Source organism: Colias philodice, chromosome 24 (genome assembly GCF_061535455.1).
Source record: "Colias philodice isolate Cphi_HAF_F1 chromosome 24, ilColPhil1 Martin Lab GWU primary, whole genome shotgun sequence".
Classification (NCBI taxonomy): domain Eukaryota; kingdom Metazoa; phylum Arthropoda; class Insecta; order Lepidoptera; family Pieridae; genus Colias; species Colias philodice.
In genome coordinates, this window is record NC_143109.1 from 7,942,226 (window position 1) to 7,959,645 (window position 17,420).

Below are 17,420 nucleotides of genomic sequence, written 5' to 3' on the forward strand. Positions count from 1 at the left end.
TTGTTTTAGACGAACAAAGCGAATTTTTAATTACCTCTTCGATTATGATTTAATTATAAATGTATTTTAATTATGACTCTAGTTGTCCGAAAATAAGCTTAGAGTCGTATTTAAGGTAGGAAATATTTTTGCCGATTTTTCACTATTTTGATTTGATTTTAGCATTTTACTCGTGTAGAATATCGCTACTAATATCTATAGGTACTACAAAACTGTTAAGTATTTTAGCAAGTTAACTCAATTTCATCACTACAAAACTGTTAAGTATTTTAGCAAGTTAACTCAATTTCATCACTACAAAACTGTTAAGTATTTTAGCAAGTTAACTCAATTTCATCACTACAAAACTGTTAAGTATTTTAGCAAGTTAACTCAATTTCATCACTACAAAACTGTTAAGTATTTTAGCAAGTTAACTCAATTTCATCACTACAAAACTGTTAAGTATTTTAGCAAGTTAACTCAATTTCATCACTACAAAACTGTTAAGTATTTTAGCAAGTTAACTCAATTTCATCAATTTCTATGTACCAATCCATACAGTAATTCGAATTGCATCACAAAACCAAACAACAAACTTATAAAATACTAACTTAATTCCTCAATCATTATAAAACTAATAAAAATAAATACTTAGATTTAACTTAAAAATCTCCAAGTATTATAGCTAAGTTAAATCTGATGCAGGGGGATGTAATTTGCATTCTGCAGCCGCTGCTTCACTTAACTTGATGTATTAAGCATCCATGTTGCTTTAACTTACAATACTTGACCGGTACTATGGATAATATGCTCGAATTTTGAGCATAGACATAACTGCCTGAAAGGTAAAAAAGTATCTACCTTTGAAAATAAAATATTGAAAGCAATTATTAATTATATCTCTACTATAATTACATGATCCTTTTTTCAGCATAAAGTAAATTAAATAAGGCTGAATTTATATTTTTGGTTTTATGGCATTCAAAATGCTTTATAAATATCCATACTAATATTATAAATGCGAAAGTAACTCTGTCTGTCTGTCTGTCTGTTACTCAATCACGCCTTAACTACTGAACCAATTTGCATGAAATTTGGTATAGAGATATTTTGATACCCGAGAAAGGACATAGGATAGGTTTTATCCCGGAAATCCTACGGGAACGGGTTTTTCTTTGAAAACGCGGGCGAAGCCGCGGGCGGAAAGCTAGTATCTATATATATAAAACTCAAAGGTGACTGATATAGTGATCTATCAACGCACAGCCCAAACCACTGGACGTATCGGGCTGAAATTTGGCATGCAGGTAGATGTCATAACGTAGGCGTCCCCTAAAAAAGGATTTTAGAAAATTCATCCCCTAAAGGGGTAAAATAGGGGATAAAAACTTATACCATGAAAATTAATCTTTTCCACGCAAGCGAAGCTGCGGGAAACAGCTAGTAAATTTATAAAGAATAGAAAAAATTCGATCACGAGGCGGGACTCGAACCCGCATCCTTTCGCGCCATTCCGGGGCGGATGCCTGACCAACTCAGCCACTCGTGACCCGCCAGAGCAATCGAATTTATTCTATTCTTTCAGTTTTATGTGTCTGAAGGGACACACCGCGCGCCATCTATTGAGATGATTAACAACCATTTCAACCAATATGAAGCACTTTTCAGTGAATACAATATTGTAACGATGGAACACGACCTTTTTTGTTAAATTTATATTTTTGGTTTTATGGCATTCAAAATGCTTTATAAATATAAATTTATAAAGAATAGAAAAATATTCTTTATAAGTTTAGAAATAATGTAGAATCGCACCAAGCCGAAATAGCGGGGTTTGAGTCCCGCCTCGTGATCGAATTTTTTCTGTTCTTTATAAATTTATATTAAATAAGGCTATTATCACATGGAAAATTGCAATATACTATTCTTCACATATTTTAAGAAAAATATAATTCTAATCATAATAGCTCTACAAACCATCCTGTATATATACAGCAACGAAATATATTTTCTGGTTTAGAATTTCTTTTATTTCCCAAAATCACTCCCAAGTGTCCTCACAATAACTATCACACAGTCTATACATCATAGGCTCAACAAAATGGCGCCCAGGCCGCACATTCGGGTTTTCTTTCAATTTACGGCTTTTCCAAACAACGCGGGAATATCACACTCACAATTCCTTAATTAATGTCCGCCATTATTTACCCTTTGTTCCATTAGGCCGGTTATTTGGACCTCAAAATAATTTATATTGATGGCCGCTTCCGTCTTGGATATTTTATATTAGCGAGTAACGTATCTGTGCTTTTTATCTTCTAAACGTTTAAGATTATTGTTTATCTATACTAATATTATAAAGTTGAAGAGTTTGTTTGTTTGAACGCGCTAATCTCAGGAATTAATGGTCCGATTTGAAAAATTATTTCAGCGTTAAATAGTCCATTTATCAAGGAAGGTATATCATCACGCTAAGACCAACAGGAGCGGAGCAATGCAGGTAAAACCGCAGGGCACAGCTAGTCGCTTATACTAGACTGAAAAATAACGTGAAATTTTATAATGAAGCAGATTTAAAAATTTTATAGGTATAAAATTGCGATTATTTTCTCTCCAATTAGAAAAATAATAATAATGAGAAAGGAGATGATCCCTTGTCAAGATTTCCCTTTCAATATTTCTCGCTAAAACTTGCTACAAACCGACGCTATGACAACAAGGAGGCCCTTTAGGGGTGAGAACCCCTAAAATTCTTAAAAATCAATAGTATTGAGTTCATACCATGATTGTAAAAATCTAGTTAATTTTCTAGAAAACTATTATTATATATTTTAACTCAAAAGAAACTATATTTATTCCCAAAAGACTTTTAACGTTATAAGTTTTTGTTTCACCTTCAAATTACATTTCAAATTTAATCAAAATTTCTAAAACTATTTCAACTGATTTTGAACTTTGAAATTTAATTAAGTTTTATAAATGTAAGTTACTCTAGTATAATAATTGGATATTAATTATAGTTATTATAAGAGCTTGTAAAAATATCTGACTTTTAACATTTGAACAAAAATATAAATCATAATATGTAGTGATAAAAATACAGCAAAACCAAAAGCAACTCAAACTGAATCAAGGAATGAATATATTTTCAAACATTTCACAAACGCGTCTACAATTTTATAATACCAACGAACTAGAATTTATTCGATATTAAATATTCAATCGCACGATGAAAGGTATGTAAAAATCTGATCCGAGTTTATTACCTTCAGCCGACGCGTCGCTCATACAAAGGAAGTGATATGTATGTATTATTGGATGTGGCACTTTGGATGTTTTCTATTTTCCATACCTAATGCTGGTGGAGTAGTTTTAAGTATGTTTATAGAAAGATTATTATCGTAAATTAGAGATAGATTTTTATTTATATCATACAATTGAACGCTGTAGACAGTTTAATCGATTTTAAATAAAGCAACGTATTATTGATTCACAAAATAACTTTCAACACATGCTATAGTCCGGGATACATCGCCCATTTTTGCAAGTGATTACTATCAAGCTAATTTTTCGTGAGTAGCTTTATTTTGATGAGATGCCCAATAATTTCATGTACGAAACTCTCGATTGTGGTAGCTACCAGAGGAAACAAGGATAAAATATTTTGATTTGATGGTTCTCAAATATTAATTACTAACTGAATGTTTTTTTTTGTTCAATCTCAAGATAATTATCTAAATTATTCGAAAAAATATTTGTCCTACAAAATCTATGGTTTGATCAAAGAGTCCCCCTTTCCAATGTGTATCGATAACGAAGTCATCATAAATGATTACTAACCAGCAGATTTTTTTATTTTCACCTATTTAACCCTCCGTGCACCATGTGGGGTTTAATACACCCCAGCCATACAAAAAATCTTTGTATCTTTTCCAAACATTGTGCGAAAGTCTTGAAACCTCGTGTAGCTGGAGTTGCGACCTTACCAGACCTCTTAGCGACATTGGTTTAGTAATGGCGTCGCAGACGCGGTAAACGGACGCCGTCAAAGTGCAGCTGGGTGTCAGAAACCCCACGTAGTTCGGGACGTCCACTAAAAGGTGAGCAGTATGGTGTGATAAAATACGACTATTTTTATATAAATATTTATTTAGTTTGTTTTTTTATTATTTAAAATTATCTGAAATTGTTTCTAGGGCTCATTATGGCTCATCACATCAATGAAAATGAAATAATATCCGCACTTATGGAAGAAAATGATAGCGATACGGATGAGCTGTTTCTACCTGGAAGTGAAGATGACTCGGATCACTTGAGCATTCAGTCTGAAAGTGAAAGTGAAGAGGATGTACAGGATATTAATTTTTAAGCTATTGCATAGCTTCTATCGCGGGCTTTGAGCGCGGGGACCGAATCCAGAAATTCCGTAACGAAAAACCTCACGCTCCCCACTCCGACGGGCACGGAGGTGTGGTTTGAAGGCATAGCATGCAATATCTTTACCGCGGCAGTCCCCGAGTGCCACACGTATTTTTTTTTTCTTAAAGTCTTACCGAACCGAACATAGTCTTATTTTAGTTGGTAAAAAGTACTATTTTTGTTACATAGCCTAAAGATATAATAAATGTTTATAATATTTGATAAATTTATTTTATTTTTAACCTCTTATAGTCAAGCGATAATAATAATATACACATTACAAATTTACAATAAATACTAGCTATAAAAACGTGGAAAGATTATTGGGTCCAGGAAACCCCACGTAGTGCAGGACGTAACTTTTATCCACGTGGTTCACGGAGGGTACTTATATAATTCAACAGACATATTGTCCTACAAATTGCGTAATAAATATTTGAGAACCGTCAAATCAAAAATTTTTATCCTTGTTACCTCTGTAAGCTACCACAATCGAGAGTTTCGTACATGAAATTATTGGGCATCTCATCAAAATAAAGCTACTCACGAAAAATTAGCTTGATAGTAATCACTTGCAAAAATGGGCGATGTATCCCGGACTACTACTTACCATACCAAAAAACGGTGCATGTTTTTACTCGCTCATTCACTATCAAGTCGCAAAAAAATCGAAAGAAATGGCACGCCCGCAACTAAACTTACATTGTTTCTATATTTTTAATACCATCATTAACGAAACTCTACACTTACTCAAAAAAAAAACACATCACAGAACAATACTTAATTCTGAAAAACATTACCCGATTTTCCGCAGTCGAGTAATGTAGAACATCCAAACGTACCTGATCCCGGGTTCTACCCTTTTAATATCCTCAAGGAAGGTGCCCTTTGCTGGCATTTCGCAACTACATTATCATACCTTCTCTTATATACCTATTGTTGCTTCATTGCTATGTAAATAACCTCCTTTATAATCGCTTTCAGTAAACATCATTTGTTATTATATTTTTATTAGAGTTACGAGTTGATAGAAAAGTTTGGATTCCGAGTTTGTTGTTATTGGAGTAATACTTTTTGAACAGTATTGTAGGCATTAGATAAGTGAAAAATACAGAACTCAAGTCGTAATTTTTTAGATATATATGTATACTAGCGGTCCGCCCCGGCTTCGCCCGTGGTACATATGAAAAATAGATGTTGGCCGATTCTCAGACTTACCCGATATGCACAGAAAATTTCCCGATTCTCAGACTTACCCGATATGCACAGAAAATTTCATGAGAATCGGTCCACCCGTTTCGGAGGAGTTAAGTATGCAGACTAACATTGTGACACGAGAATTTTATATATGTATATATAAGGTATGTGTTTTCTTGTAAGAATAATAATTTGTTTTTACAACAACAAAATTTACAATTTCACATCGTATTTGGAAGTATCTTCTAGATTTATAATCATGTTAATTTAATTATGTTGGGTTAATTATGACTCTACTATGATACATAAAATAATATAACCAAACAGATGAACAAACTTTCATATCAATACAACGTATATTTGTTCTTTTTATCACTTACTAGCCACTCCTCGTTTGACCCGGTTTTCCGGGATATAATACTAACAAAAACATAGCCTTTGTCACTCAGGAATAATGTAGCTTTCTGTGAGAGAAAAAATAATAGCGAGTATATTACGAACAACTTTACCATCAAATGTTTTCTATCATATATTTTTAAATTAAAATTACATTTATTTTGCAAGTACATAATATGTAGTTACTAGCTTTCCGCCCGCGGCTTCAACCGCTTTGTCTAAAACCTAATAAATAATATACTACAACTTTCTTCTTGAATCACTCTATCTATAAAAAAAAACGCATCAAAATCCGTTGCGTAGTTTTAAAGATTTAAGCATACATAGGGATATAGGGACAGAGAAAGATATGTAATTGTATTGTAATGTATTGTAAAATTAATTATTAAAAATATTATTATAACAAAAATAAAATAATTACTGGTGACAAATTATTATTAGTACACACATAATATATCGTATTCTGTATAGTAAAGAGTACTTAAAATAGTACTCACTTCGGATGGCTGTAAAACCTTAGCTATTTACTTAATGAAAAAATGTTGTAAATAAAAGTTGTTCTACGAAAAACAATCTACAAAAATGGTCTGATATAATTTCTTCGTAAACTTATAAAAAAAAAGTTTTATTGAAAAATATAAATAGCTCTAATTTCTGAACATTTTCACTTATAACTTTTTTGTTTATAGTTCTACGACAAAAAGTTACTGAACCTAAGTTGTAGAGAATTTAATTTGCTACAAATAATGTTAAAATTGTTTTATTATCAGATAAATAGTTTAAGTGATATATCGTAAAAACCATTTCAACCGCTATTTTCAAGATGGCGGCCGTGGGACAAGGGTGGCGACCCCACAAACTTGGTGATAGCTTCACACTGACCCCCCCTACACATCAAAAAAAAAATTGCGTCCTCTAAAAAACTCAAGGTCAGACCTAAAAAATGTAACATTTCAATGGATCAAAAATAAAATGCCGCAGCACAATTCTTTTGTAAAGTCGGTTATAAAGAACATGACACTAGCAGAGAGGTATTACCGTGGAAGCCTAATAACTGTTAACAGTAAGTATTAACCCTTTGCTACGAATTTAACGCTCACGTCTTTCACGCGAGCGAAGCGAAGGCGGGAGCGTTTTTATATAAATAGGAAGAATATTGACAATGTTATAATATTATGTTTGTGGATTTTATTAAATGAAACTAGTCAAATTGTTTTCATCTTTAGGCGCGTTGAGAGTAAAATTTCAAGATCGCGTCATGGCAAAAACCGTCACGTCATGGAGAAAGGCGACGATTTTGGTTTTCTTTTTTATACTTAAAGATCTAATTACAATGTTATATAGCTTGAATGTATAAATGTGTAGCTTTAAATGTATTTAATACTATTTTTTTTTTCGAATGATATTTATTAGTTACATATCTGTTATCTTATCAAAGCACTTATGGGTAAATATAGCATATTTTATGTACCTATGATAAAATTTAAAGGGGTGATAATAATATTTGGCTAAGATACGATTTTTTTCGACAAACTGAAATATTCCAATATAATAATTTTACTGTCTGCATAAATATAACGTCTCTTGCAAGATATAAATTTTGAATTTGAATTTGAATTTGATATTCGAACTAGGATCTAAATTCTAAATTAAAATTCACTTCCCGCTTACACGAATCGCTTTTAAAACGCAATTAAAATGCTCGTTACATAGATATAAAGATATGCCTGTTCGCAGACGGATTAAGGTTTTATAGCCCTAGCTTCTGAAGTGCTCAGGATTTATAGCACCCTGTAAAAGCCTAGGTGATACAGGGTGTTCTGTTTGTGGAAAGGTATGTTTATCTATACTAATATTATAAAGCTGAAGAGTTTGTTTGTTTGAACGCGCTAATCTTAGAAACTACTGGTCCGATTTGAAAAATTATTTCGGTGTTAGATAGCCCATTTATCGAGGACGGCTATAGGCTATATATCATCTCGCTGAGACCAACACACGCAGAGGACTGCGGGTAAAACCGCGGAGCACAGCTAGTATTGAATACAGATGAAATAGCGTTTTATTTCAATAATAAGATACTGTTACTTTGTTAGTTATTAAAGTCGCAGAAATCATAAGCTACGTCTTTTAAGAAGGATCCATGTGCATTAAGTATTGTTGGTATGTAGTTCAAAAATATGTCGTTTTACGATTGTTACATAATCAAAGGTTATGATTATATCTGTTTAGAATTATTATTCCATATAGACATAATATTTCTATCCATATATGTATTAATTCAAATACAAACACATACTATAAAAAAGCTCTTCCACCATTAAATTCTTGCATTACCGCCGCTGTCAAAAACAAAAAAGCCACTAAAATGGATGTTTAATAAAAATTAATTAATGGCCACCATTAGCACTCACCCTTTCGAAAAAGCACTATTTTTTACGCTATTAACGGTAAGATAATTAATATTAATTAAAACCTTGTTAACTTGCCTTTCATTTAACATAATTGAGACTCATTTGAATCCCCGAATTTAGCAGACTGACATTTTTGCAAATTATGCATTTAGCACTATGACACTTAACTTTGTATTTGATATGAAATGTACGTTAAAAGCATTTATTCGAACGTTCGGGTAAAAAAACGTTTTTTGAATTTAATTTAACCTCTTTGGTTCGGCCATCTTGTATTCATTTGGCGCCAAAATTGTAGTATTCGTACCAATAATTTTCAAAAATGAATTGTTTATTTTGCAAGTGCATTAGGATAACATCTCTGTTGAGCATTTTTAAGCTTATAAATTACAATGAAACAAGGTCTGAATCAATGGCTAATATTTAAAAGTATCACTACATAGTATAAAATATAAAACAAAGTCGCTTTCTCTGCCCCTGTCTCTTTGTATGCTTAAATCTTTAAAACTACGCAACGGATTTTGATGCGGTTTTTTCTAATAGATAGAGTGATTCAAGAAGAAGGTTTTAGTATATAATTTATTATGTTTTAGACAAAGCGGGCGAAGCCGCAGGCGGAAAGCTAGTTATTATTATGATGGCTCTGGGACAGTTTTATATATTTGTTCATACACCACATTTATTTAAAGAACACAGAAAAGTTGTAAACAGCTCTTACCTGATAAAGTTTAAATTTAATCAAAACTTGGAATCTTTAGTTCTTATGCAGTCATTTGGGAAATTAAAACTTTACTAACAGGTGTGTCTCTTGGTGTTGTTAACACAGTGCAATATATTTTAGCCAATTGAACACATTTGAAGTCAAAATTTTGTATGAATTGAAATGGTCAAAGAAATATTAAAAAAAAAAATACCTATAAGCTTTTTCTGCAGCTTTGTCCATAGAACATAATCACAATAATATAACTAGTTAGCGACTTCTTTTGGTGCGATTTATAATAATATCTAAGCCGGTGGCTTCGCTCGCGTAAACTTTACTTTTGGCGCTACAATATACGTAAATTTATAGACAGAACTAACTAATTCTATAACTTATGTAGATAATATTTTAAAATAAGCTACAACACATTCGACCGCTTCCTTAGTACACCGAGGGTCCTGGGTTCGATTCCCGGTGGAGACGAAGAAAAAAAAATGTCTCGGTCTGGTTGGACACAGAAGGTTTTGATCACCTACTTGTACCTTAATAAAATCGATCAGTGAAACAGATGTATGCATCTGCCCCTTACCCCACTAAGGGACATGGGACTTAACTACAACACATTCAATTTTCAACCAATCTTCGCTCGTTATTTTTCCGCAATCCAATCGAAAAGTAGCAAAGTCCTCACAGTTTTCTTCAGATGTTGATGAATTCAAGCCGAGTATGTCGTGTCTGGAAGGTCGCCAGACGACAAGCCGCACATAATTGTCAGCCAGAAAGATTTATTGCCCCACTATCGCTGGGAACAATTGGATTGTCGACTTTTAAGGAATATATTATTCGGCACGCAAAACTTGAAGGCAACTTTAAAAATCTGGACGAATTTATCATGTGACAACTGTTTTGACTAAACGTTTGAGTAGTTGTTAACTTATGAACAGTGAGAAACAAACTCAAAACTCAAACTTAAACATTATTTTATTTATTCAATAAGACTTCTTCTAGAAGCACTTTTGAATCATCATCACAGTTTTAACATTTACCACCGATTCGGAAAGCAGTATCTATGGAAAACAACCTGCACGAAACTCCATAGTTATAAGTATAGGAATGAAAATAATATTACATGCATTAAATTGTCTTGAAATTTTCTCTTATGATTTATCTGTATTCTACACATAGATGCATACATAATCTATACTTAATATTATAAAGCTGAAGAGTTTGTTTGTTTGAACGCGCTAATCTCGGGAACTACTGCTCCGATTTGATATTATCATATTATCATCTCACTAAGACCTACAGGAGCGGAGCAATGCGGGTAAAACCGTGGAGCACAGCTAGTCATCATCACTATATAATGGAACAGAGATATTAATGATAAATACATAATGTAGCGTTTTAAAATATTATGTTCTTACTTCACTTGAACTCTTTGAAAGAACCACTTAATTTCTACAAAGCACTTTCAACAAAGACACGCCAAGAAGCTTATTAATTGCTCGCAAAGAGTTTAACATCTATGTTATTATAATTATTATTGCAAAATATGAAAAGACTTTTAATGTTGGTGGAAATTACAGTTTTGAATAGTTTGTACTTGTATTTGGATATTACAGACTATTGTTTACAGTAGGTAAGTGTTAGCATTTATAGTTACAAATAATCACTACCTGATAAAAATAAAGTCGCTGTCGTTGTCAGTCAGTATGTGAGAATGCTTTAATCTTGAAAACTGCGCAACGGATTTTGATGACATTTTGTTTAAAAGATAGAGTGGTTCTTGAAGGTTTTAGTATATAATTTATTAAGCCTTCTACAAAGCGCGTGAAATAGCTAGTCTGTAGTATTTATTCAAAAATTCATAACCACGCATAAAAGTCGTTCAAAGCAAAATTGCGGTAAGTAAAATATATCCACCAAAACAAATATTTGCCAGACCCAAATATAAATCAAACTTCCGTTTATTACATAACCGTAATACATCGTTTTATTATTTAAAAGGCAATAAGAAATAAATGGTGCATGCGATTTAGGCCGAGTGTGGCCGACTGCGGCCGACGTGAGTTATGTGACAATCCTACTAATATTAAAAACTTTCATTTTTAGAATGTATGTTTGTTTGTTATTCTTTCATGGAAAATCTACTGGACGGATTTGGATGAAACTCTACATATATATAGAATAACCATAGAAATCTAAATAACAAGACACTAGAAGTCGTAAGCGTGCGTGACCTTGTCGCCACTCAGGTGATTTGCACATCACCAGTGCATTCGTCACTGTTCAGTTGCTCTGGAGACGTATGAGTGTATACATGGTGTGTTTTTCCAACTCCCATTGCGGAAATTCTTCCACAAGTTGTAATTATACTTATAAAGGAATAATATTTCATCGGAAAATATTTTTTTTTAGAAATAATGCCGTTTTTCCTTAAAATTATAGAATATTTACAAGTATTACGAGTGTCACCATAGTAATCGAAATAACAATGAATGACACAGTCTACCATTCTTATTATCACGTTTGTTCGTATTGGAGCAAAAAGTCTCATATACTTAGGGATGTTATTCTAAAATAAACCGTAAATTCGTGCGTTAGGATACATATTCAAAAGCTTAATTTAATAGTTAAGTTAGTTTTCACTAAAATCGAGCTGTCCAATAAAAGGCATAGTTTACTTGTGTGTACTGTTTAGCTTTCGGTTTGAATGTGTTGATTTTGGCGACAGCGGTTTTCATACGAATTATGACAATAAAGCACTTCTATGTGTCTTGTTATTTAGATTTCTATGAGAATAACACATGAGCTTTTATTTTATTTATGGTCTATAGAAATACTTGATTTTTCGGGTTTCTCCGCGGGTGAAACCGCGCGGCACGGCTAGTATTAACATTTATTTCCGGGTATAGGCTGCTGTCACGGATATATCGATCCTTTGTACTCTACTATGAAAAAGGGCGAATGAATCGTAAAAATGAGCTTTTAAAGTTTTATTTTAAAACTTATACATATTTTCACAGCCTTAGTTCACAGCTTACCTATTGTCTGTTTTATTGACATCATAATTTTCGTAGCATATTTTATTCATATTCAATTGAATAATCTCTTATTTATCAGATTATTATTGGCCCTAAATAAAACAGTATATGATATTACCTGTATACGCTGATGTTCACCATCATCGCCAGTGATCACTTCAAATAAATATATTCATCAAATTGTTTAACATTTTCTGCAAATGCATTAACACAGCGAGCGGAACTCAAAACATAAATTCAATATTTTCATTCAAAATGCATACAACCAGATATTGAAAAACGCCGAGTTCCTGAAAAATCAAACAGAAAATATAAAGAGAAGAAAATACGACTTCAGTAAAAAATAACTACAAATAAACATTCAATATTGAAGATACAAATATAGTGAAGGCTTTTTGAAGGCTGCTCCTGTCCTGTAGGTCACAATTTGACCTGAATACAAGCAAAAGCCTTTTATTTTTAATGTCTAGCATTCGATAAGTCTTGCTCCGTATTTTTCCTAACGACTCCGCTGTTTTACATTTCCGCATTAATTGCGAACGTTGGTTCACTGAAATTGATATATTTTCAAATAAATAAATGCGATTTTAGATTTGGCGTAACACTTTTTTATTTGTGTCAAATTATAGGGTAAGTAATAACATTTATTTATACTCTATCCTATATATATATATATATATATATATATATATGTATGTATATAATGTTATAAAGCTGAAGAGATTTTTTTTTTAGAAGAGAGTTTGATTGTTTGTTTGAACGCGCTAATCTTAGGAACTACTGGTCCGATTTGAAAAATTCTTTCGGGGTTAGATAGCCCATTCATCGAGGAAGGCTTATCATCTCGCTAAGACCAACAGTAGCGAATCACTGCGGGTAAAACGGCGGAGCACAGCTAGTAATATTATAAATGCGAAAGTAAATATGTCTGTCTCTTCTTTACGTCTCAACCACTAAACCGATTTGAATGAAATTTTGTGCAGAGATAGCTTGAAATGTGAGAAAGAACATAGGATAGGTCCCTTCCCGAAAATCTCACGGGAACAGGAACAATGCTGGTTTTCCTTTGTACACGAACGGAAAGCATGATAATATAAACAGGTAAAGTTTCGCAACTAATTTAATATTATTAGTATTTATTAATTCGTTCAATACACATGACTATTTGCTCCTAAACAAGGGGTAAAACAATACACATATTGTAAAAGTTGGTTAAATTTCTACTCATTGGGTCATAAGCAAATGTAATGGGAGTTGGCTGGAATTAAGCAGTTCTGTAGCAATTAGTGTTACTGCAGAGCTTATCCGCGATCCGAAATGTCTTCCGGAGTCTGCTAGTAGCGGGATAGTGACTGGCGATAGCTACTAGCTGAACTAGATGACAGGCCAGTTGTAAGTCCTTCGATTGAATGAAAACGGGCCCTTAGCGTTAATCGATATAAAGATTAGATATATCCTTGGTGTGTTTTTAACAAGTAATGAGATGCTTAAAAATATCTTCTTTCGGGACAAATATCATCTTTAATTATCACTGTAAGTAGTTGTGAGGTTTTCCTATCTGCAAGTATATTGAAGTGTCCATAAATAAATAAATACTGATCAATTTTCTTTACACAATTGATTAGTTTTTATTGCTACTTCAAAGAGTATATACCATATGTTTCCACTAGGGTCTGATTCCAGGAATCCTGGAATATGGTGATGTTATTTACTTTCTTATTGCGTTTAAATTGATACCAAGAAAACGGTTATTTGTTGCTTGCAAGATACATCATTTCTACTCTGGTAATATTCGTATTTATTTATATTAGAATAAAAAACTCACACTTATTTTCAAAACCTTATCTATCAATATGAAAAGTTTTCGCTAAATTAGCTCTACAGTTTTTGCAAACGCATCAAATAAATTTCTATTCATACAAATTTAAGAAAATGCGAAGGAATGTTAATTAAGTTAAGTTAACTTATAACTGTTCAGTATATAACGGCATAATATTCATAAAATATCTCTTTTTATATCTTTTACCCATAAATGCCCTGAGATTATTCGTCCATATTTGGATATAATCAAGCTGAACATCTATACAGGTTGCATAAAGACTTCCGAGAAACCGAAGCGATGTGAATGCACGTCATTTCTTAGTTTAATAACCTGAATATTTCAATACAAAATAGATATCTATATATTTCCTAATACGACGACTTATTACGAAAACTGCACGGACAGAGAAATATTAAATTTTACATAATAATAGTTTATATAGAGAAGGAGAGCAGAATTTTGTTAATATCTTTTTTAAAATGCATATTACCCAAACTATTAAGCATTTGATACATAATAATGTATTCTAACCTATCCTATCTATCTAGTTAGATCAAAAATCGGTTCAGTCGTTTTGGGGTACATCGCGGACAAAAAAAGTGATACGTGTACTACATACAGGTATGAAGATGTTTGTTTGTTTGAACGCGCTAATCTCAGGAACTACTATTTCGAAAAAATCCTTTCAGTGTTAGATAGCCCATTTATTGAGGAAGGTTATAGGCTATATATCATCACCAACAGGAGCGGAGCAATGCGGGTGAAACCGCGGGGCACGTTACAAGCTAGTAAACTATTTATAAAAATGTTAAACAGACACAAATACAAACGGAGCACGAATTTCGATCGTCTACAGTTTTGTTTGCGAAAATTACTCTTAATGTGCCGCGATGGAAAGCTATACAGTGCAATATGGACCGGTCCGTCTGTTCACAACTCCTACATTAACGAGAATAGTTTTAACTTTCAAGTGCTATTGTCTTGTAACTTGTTCTTTTTATAATTACCTTGTTCTATTATGTAGTATTCAATTGGAATTGAATCCTAAATTATAGAATTATATTTAGATTTACGAAACGCGAGTCAAGCCGCGGACCAAAGCTAGTTTAAAACATATCTTGTAGATGAGGAATCAAACCACTATGAAAAACTAATAATTTTACCACTCGACTTTTCGTTTTTGTTATTATTTTATATTTTCTTTCTTTAATAAGAATATTTATCATTATTAAAGCCTATTATAAGTAAGATAAGAAGGTTAACCCTTATTTATAATCTAACTTAACATACTAATCGCTTTTAATCCAGATATCGCCATAACAGACTAACTAGATGTAAGCTTTTCTAATCAATAACTAGTATCATATTCTAAGAATCGAATTAGCGACATCAAAGCAATTAGCTGCACTTCACGGTATTTGATTTGATTTGATTTGGTATTCACTCTCATATATCAATTATTACTAATGATTACGGTGCATTTACATCAAACGAACATAGAGCAAGAACTAGAGCAAGAGCATTCTTTCGTGATCTTTTAGTGTAAACGAAAACACGTATTGTTGTTCAGTATTAGAACATTACCTACATAGATTCTTTTCGAACGCAGTAAGAACAACGATGCTCTTTGCCCGTTTACACTAGAAGAATTTGACATAGTGGAGTTAGAATGAGCATTCGCTCGTTGGATGAAAATGCACCGTTACACGCGTGGGGAAAAAATAATTATAGTCTCTGGTTAGCGATGTGCGTGGTTGGCTTTTTTAATTCGTTAATTATGTAATTATATAATCTGTGGCATTCTTTCGTAATTATGTTGAGACGATTCAATGCTACGTTACGAAGTAGTCCTTAGTAGAATGTGTTATAATTAGTTTTTAGAGTCGATTTTACTACGCAAGTGAATAGTAGTTAATGTATAAATATAATTTTATAATTTTTAAGCGTCTATCTGTAAATATGAATTTGTTTTTGTATCTAATGTGGGTCAAATGTGTTTCATATCTCAATGATGTTTAAGCCTTAAGGCTGAAGATGCTTAAAAAGTTTAGCTGGATTTTTCTAAAAAGCTCTTTCAAACTTATTAAAGTTATAACTAAAACATTGTTTATGTCAAAAACATGAACGCAAAAAGATCAAACTGTTTCAATTATTAGTAAAACTTACCTAACAATCTTACTAATATTATAAATGCGAAAGTTTGTGAGGATGTGTATGTGTGTGTTTGTTACTCTTTCACGCAATTACTACGGAACCGATTACAATGAAATTTAGCACACATATAGAGGGTAACTTGGATTAACACATAGGATAGGTTTTATCCCGGAAATCCCACGGGATCGGGAACTATGCGGGTTTTTCTTTGAAAACACGGGTGAAGCCGCGGGTGGAAAGCTAGTATTCATATATGTAATTCACTTAAAGCTTCTAAAAGCAAAATAAAAATAGTCTCGAGTTATTCCCGTATTAAATATATTCAAATGTACAGGTTTATTGTGTTAATGTAGGCTAGGTTTATGACAATGCGGAGCTGATGTTATAAAAACATAATAAAATACGTCGACTCACTCGTTTTAATACTTTAAGTATTAAACAGCTTCGTGCTGAGGGAATTTCATTGACGTTTTTAAATTGCTATGTCTTTTTATGTTGTTTTTACTGTGATTAAATACTACTTTAAGAATAGTTGCGTTGAGTAGGTAATTATGGTATGGAAGTCTGTTATAGATATTATAGACATAGGCTTGTTTATATAGCTTATCTTCTATACTTTCTTTTAAATTATAGACGTAACATTGTTCAATAGTGAAGATTAACCTTTTGGGAAACGAATTTTATACTTCAGGAAACAATGTGAAACACGATAATAATCACTATTCACATTATTTTATGTACAAGCTTTTTACAAAACACTTTTCATTCTTGCAAGTCAGTGTCAATTCTCCATCATGCCTTCTTCATATAGCCTTATCCAATTTCTCAACAACAATAATATGTAACCTAATTCTATTCAAAGAAAATATTTTAAAATTGATCATGTGAAATTTGTCATTGAAATTCCCTTTTCTGTTATCAAGGTGTTGCCCTTATCTTGAGCAAGATCCGAGCAGTGAAACGTTAACTTGTATGTTTGATGGCTCAGTGTAGCTGCTTATTATACAACGTCTTTATTATTATTAAATAAATACTATTTTAAATGTTATGAAGACTATTTGTAATGTTTTGAAAGCTTAAGTTATCTTTTTAAGTTTTCGTTTGTATGTATGTCTGTTTGCTCCGGCTTACCTCCGAAACAGCTGCACTTACGTGGCATATTCTGCTTATAACACTACAATTTATAAAATCGATTATCAAGATTCAACATACAAAACTACCTACTAGAAAACTCAAGTAAAACCAAAAAAATGCTATGACATTTGAAATTTTTGTTCGTCAAATTTATTTTTATTACC

The 17,420-nt window shown here is 32.4% G+C and overlaps 1 protein-coding gene across 1 annotated transcript in view; it reads right to left on the reverse strand.

Moving 5' to 3' along the window:
- Nucleotides 1-17,420, reverse strand: part of LOC149477806 (uncharacterized) — a 366,366-nt gene that overhangs the window by 186,758 nt on the left and 162,188 nt on the right. The window lies entirely within an intron of this gene.